The sequence below is a fragment of the Fundulus heteroclitus genome, unplaced genomic scaffold, assembly GCF_011125445.2.
Source record: "Fundulus heteroclitus isolate FHET01 unplaced genomic scaffold, MU-UCD_Fhet_4.1 scaffold_67, whole genome shotgun sequence".
Classification (NCBI taxonomy): Eukaryota; Metazoa; Chordata; class Actinopteri; order Cyprinodontiformes; family Fundulidae; genus Fundulus; species Fundulus heteroclitus.
The window spans coordinates 1607602-1613519 of record NW_023397110.1 but is presented as its reverse complement, the minus strand read 5'-3'; positions in this window follow the sequence as shown (position 1 = coordinate 1613519).

Sequence of the window (5918 nt, the reverse complement as noted above, 5' to 3'; positions counted from 1 at the left end):
GTCGATACACAAAAATAGCAGTCCAAAACCAGCAGAAATACAGATAGGGATAAGGCAATCTCAGGTTATCCAAAAACAGAATCAGATCGGTCAGTAACAGGCAGGCAGTCAGAACAGGGCAGGAAAAAACAGGATCAGGAATCAGGTTGGCTCAGATGTCAAAACAGGCACTTGGTTTAAATCAACAGGCAAAGGGAAATGCTGGACTAAACTCACCAACGGCTTGATAGACAATAATCTGGCCCAGTGCAGGAGACAGAGGCAGGTATAAATAGGGGAGTGAGCAGGTGAATTGAGTAGAAACTAATTACAGGAAAACAGGTGGAACTAATCAGAGGCAGGGAAGTGACTGACATAACCGAACTGATAGGTTGGTGACTGCTGACAGGGGAGGGACAAACTGATTGGGTGAAAACAGGGAGGTGAGCTGGCAGGTGAACAGAACTGAACTAAAAGCTTGCAGATAATATAAAATGAAGAACAAAAGCAAACCGCAACAAAACTTAAACTATTCCATAAGCCAAAACTGAGACAGAACCTAAACCTAAGACAAAATCGGCAGAATAGAAAGAAGTACAAAATAAACCAATAACAAAACCCCAAATCATGACATTATCTATGATTAAGCTCCCTTCTTTTTGTTTAAATGCCCAGCAGACCTCCTAAACAGAGGAGTTTCATCTATATTATTAGAGGTGCAGGGTAGCAATACCAACCTAATTCCAAAAAAGTAAAAAAAAAAAAACAACTGGACTTTTTTTTTTTTCAAAGTTTGAAGACGTTTCACTTCCTATCCAGAAAGCTTTCTCAATTCAAAATGTCTGGAGTAGTGTGGAGTTGCAAGCTTTATAGTACTGCCCAACCTAAATTATTTTCTGCATTTTAGCATTACTTTTCTTTAAGTGTGTCTGCCAAGTTTGAGTGTTATTGCAGTGTCTTGCTGAAAATCATTCAATAAAAATATCAACTCTGTCCACTGATTATCTTCAGCAAGCTTCAAAAAACTTAAGAGAGGGTCAGTTTAAAGTACCCACAGGTTGGTTTTATTTTACATGTAACCACTGAAGGGGATTGGTGACGCATGATTTTTATTTGGGAAATCTGGGAGTCAAGAGGTTTGATTACATATAGTAATACATACATCAATGCATGGGTGACCATGATTCTTTGGAGCTTTATTGAAAAAAACGGTGGTTTTACTCAGTTCCAACAATAATAGAATAGAACATAATATAATAGAATAAAAATATCTTTATCGTCAAAAATGGGGAAATTTGAGCCTGACAGCAGCAAAAACACAAAGGACACAAGACTAAAACACAAGAATAAATAATGTGAATAAAAGGCTAAATTTAAAGTTCAAGTTAAAATAGAAAAAAATAAGCAGCCCATTTACACAACAATTCAAATTCAACAAAAAGGCAAGGCAAGGCAAATTTATTTATATAGCACAATTCAGTACAAAGACAATGCAAAGTGCTTTACATGATTAAAATATAGCAAAATAAAACAGAATAAAAGCAAGTAGGAATAAAATATAGATAGAAAATAGAACAAAATAGAAAAAAGGTCAGCTGTGTTTTCAAGAAAAGTTTCTGTTATTCCAGGTTGCCAAAGTAAAACCAGTCTTGTCAAAACATGACCTGGCAATAAAAATCCTAGACACAATTTGACCGGATTATTGCAATTCACTTTATACCGTGATCATTCAGGACTCTCTTTCTTCCCTTCAGCACATTCAGAACACAAGACAAGTTCCTTGTTTTTTAACTATTTCACACAAACACAAATGTACCTCACCTGTTCTGTCTTCTCTCCACTGTCTGTGTCAAAGAATAGTTTTTTAAAATCCTTCTGTTGGGTTTTTAATACATTAATGGTCTTGTTCCTCTGCACCTCTCTTACATGCTTCAGCCTTATGTTTGTCCAAGGGCCCTTGGATCAACTCACCAGCTTCTATTGGTTAAAGAACCAAGAATATTTCATTTGTCACCACGACAAAATTTCTCTTTGGCTATTCTGGTAGACACTAAACATAATTAAAGCAAAAAAAAGTTGTTGGGCCTTCTTCACCGAGTCGGAGGTGTTCCCAGTCGAAGAAAGGTTGGAAGGGAAGTGAATGCCCAGGAATCTAATTCTGTCCACATGCTGCACAACCTCACCCTGTATGTAGGGAGGAACGTGTTCAGTCCTCCAGGACCTCTTGTAGTCTATTATTACCACCTTGGTCTTACTGGTGTTCAGGATCAGATTGTTCATGGAGCACCACTGAGAATACTGACCCCATCCCTGCAGTGGGACTCATCATTATTTGAGATGAGACCCACTACAGTGGTGTCATCCTCAAACTTTACCACTGTATTTGTGGGGTGGACAGCAGTACCAAAAACTACGCAGAAGCTCAGAGGAGATTGGGTCGTTTCAGTAATGGGTCCAAGATTATTTGCAGCTTTGTGTTTAGCACATATAACCTCAGTAAAATGGATTGATTGTGGTATCAAGGTGACAAAATCTAAAAACAGAGCTGTGATAATATTTTTGCAAAGCCATTGTATATAGCACTTCAAATTTCACTGTGACTTGTAAAGTACGGTCCATCTTTCTACTTAACTTTAGTCTGTTCTCCTTTTATGGTCTGCAAAGTCTGCCAATTCCCTCAGCTCAACAGGGAATAGGCCAATCAACCAGTGGAGCTTATCAGCCATATTTTCCAGTGGGGATATGCCTCGTCACTTCATCATCCTACACTGTTATCTTCTGGACACCTGCCAACTGGATTTACTGAGCCACTCTATTTTCACAGTCTATGCCTAGTGGTGTATTTCTCATAATATTTATTTACTCAAGAGTTGAAATGAGATGTATGACTTCTTTAGTTACAGAAATAGAGAAGAAGATTTTTCTAAGGAATGAGCCCATGATAAGTTAACATTTTTATGCAAAAGAAACTGGATTCTGTTAGGTCCATCATGGTTGAACCATTTCTACCAGATGATGGAGTTACACGGTTATAGATGACTACTTACGACTGCAAACATGTCAGCATGCTGTACAGTATTGTTCCATCTTACATTCACTATGCATATCAAATCATTTTACCCTGCATTAACTTCATAATAACCCATGAGTTCATCTATGCATTCATTAGCATACATTTTCCCACACATATTTTATCATCTTTGTTCATTTTCACAGTTTGAGTTACCATGCTAAGTAAATGGGATGAGACTAAAAGGGTTGAACACCTTTCTGAAAAAATAAAAAATTAAGCTGAATGTGTGACTTAGACATTTTAACATTGCAAGTTTTCCTTGAATAGCTTTTCAGTTAATATATGTTATTCTTCACACCGCTTTTAACAGTTTATTTGAAAAACAGACAAGACAAAAAACAAACAAACCTTGAAACACTCAAAAAATAAATTGGATATAGGCTTTCAAGAATCATCAAAAGCTTGTGAGCCCTTCATTCACAAGCTGGTGCAGTGTCAACAGTACTTACATGATAACGCTTAAGAATATCCTGTAAAGCTTTATTTGTTCCACAGCATTATAGAGGACCATTCCCTGACAATTTCTTTGTTGTTTTGAGTTTACCCGGAAACCAGAACTCAATAAATTTGTTTTAATTCCATCAATAGACTCTAAAGTGTGATAGGAATCCCAAGAAGTAATATAAAAATGTTTACATTTGTTTGGTATATTGTTTAGGAAAACACAATTTCAAGCAGGACTGATGTTCAATGTGCTGTGGAAAAAAAGTTCTTGAGAGTAAAGCAGCCTCAGGTGTAAACTTTTTCTTTGCTACATGAAATAAAAAACAATAAAAAAACATTAAATATGTATTTTCAAAATATGCATGATTATGATAAATTATATTCCCCACAAAAAATTGGTAGATAAGCTAATGGTATGTTAATTTACATTGCTGTGTCGTGTGGATTTATCACTGTATTTCTTACAAAGAGAAGCATTACCATTGTTCCGACAAGCATGACCTATAATTGTCTTTTCTGAAGAAAAACATATTTCATAGATGCATAAAAAATGCTAAGCTTACATTACAGACATGCTTTTTTTAAGTGGTTTTAAACTGTCTCAACATGGATTGCATCTCTGAGACAAACCTTATATGGCTGGAGCATTTTAAAGGTTTTTCCTTTGCAGCACAGCTCACATTAAATTTGCAAATGTATGCCAATCAGGGCACCCTGCTAACCAGAGTGGAGTCTTTTGGGAGCATGATGACACAGCCAGGCTTTTATTTCCTGCAGATAAAAGCCCCAGTTTTTGCTGCTGCTGATTTCACCAGAGCCATTGCACTCTTCCAAACCAGCGTTCTTAATAAATAGGGATGGTGGCTAACCAAGCATCTCTGCCTCAACCTTGCTGCTTTGTCAGCAGTGGGACAGGATAATCATCAATTTCTTCAATGCTGCTTACAATGTGGGGCACAGCATGGAAATCTCAAGTTGTTAAACCTATATACTTACTGTTACTTCAAATGTGCTGACAATGTTTCTTTTGTCTGCATCTATTATTCTCTTTTTAATGCAAACTTCATTTAAAAAATAAGAAGGAACTAACACTTCCAATTGATATTGAATTTATATTAAACAAAAAGTTAACCTTTGCCTATGTTCTTTTAACAGAAGGCAATTACTAAGTATCTGAAATACAATTTTTTTTTTACAGCTAGTACTGTATGTTTGAGAAAGGTAGGAGTTTCTACAATCCAACATTTATATCTGCTCTGTACCTCATGTCTCAGCTGTTGACTGCTGCGATATGCTCTCTTTTTCTCTGATTAAGCTGAAACATCGGTTTTTATTCCGGCAATCAAGAATTATTTCACACTCAGATGACATTTAGATTTCTATATATAGTCATAATCAATACATTATATTTATGAGATTGGAAGTACCTTTTGAAAATACCAACCTTTAAGCAGATGTTAAACATTATCTTCATTAAGGCCACATTTGTGTATTAAAATATTTTGTTTATTAGTCTGATGTAATATTTTAATCTCAAACATTGCATATTTATTAGCCGTGAATGGAAAAATCATCATTAACAGAAATGAAGGCTTGGAAACAACAGTCTGTGTTTAATTGATATGTATTAGGTGTTTCACTTATTGAATTCAGGTACTGAAATAAATCGACTTTTCAATGATATTCAAATTTATTTGCGATACAACTTGGGCCATAGAAATATGAAAATGTCAGGTGTTTATTTGTTGAAAAGAGAAGATCCACAGCAACACCTGATGCAAGTTGGTGCCACCAGAGGAAACTTTCAACCCTATAACAGTGAAGAGTTGGGATTAATGTTTTTTTTTATTATCATTTTGAGTAGTAGACCATGATAAAGAATGTGCAATTTTAGTTACAACTTTTGATTTTGTTTTTTCATGAACAATTATCAGCCCCCCGGTTAAAGCTATAGTGGGCAATCCTGTTCAGTAACACTTTTTGTTATACTGGGTGAAATGGTCCTTCCATCCTGACAAAAGTCAATGCATTATGTATTCGGAAAAAAGAGGTTGAAAAATTAGATCTCTGTGAGAGCTGCAGGCCTGTAAAAATGCTGACCAATTTTTAAAAAAACTGTCTTTCCATTCGGTCCAAATGGAAAGAATCAATCAGATGTCGTCATGTCTCGTCCTGCCCATGCCCCCCTCTGTCTCAAGTTTATCTATTGGTTGTTCCACATACCAATCATTGACGTGCTCATGTAACACCAGTGTTTGTGCACGTTCCTTGTTAGTTTCCGCTTGCTGGCTGCACATGCGCACTTCTGGTGTTAATGTATCCGGTTAGCTTCGGTGTTAGCCATTTTTCTCTTAGCTGCGCTGCACTGAACTGTATACTTTGAACATGGCTGAGAGTCACAAGAAGCAAACAAGTTTATAAG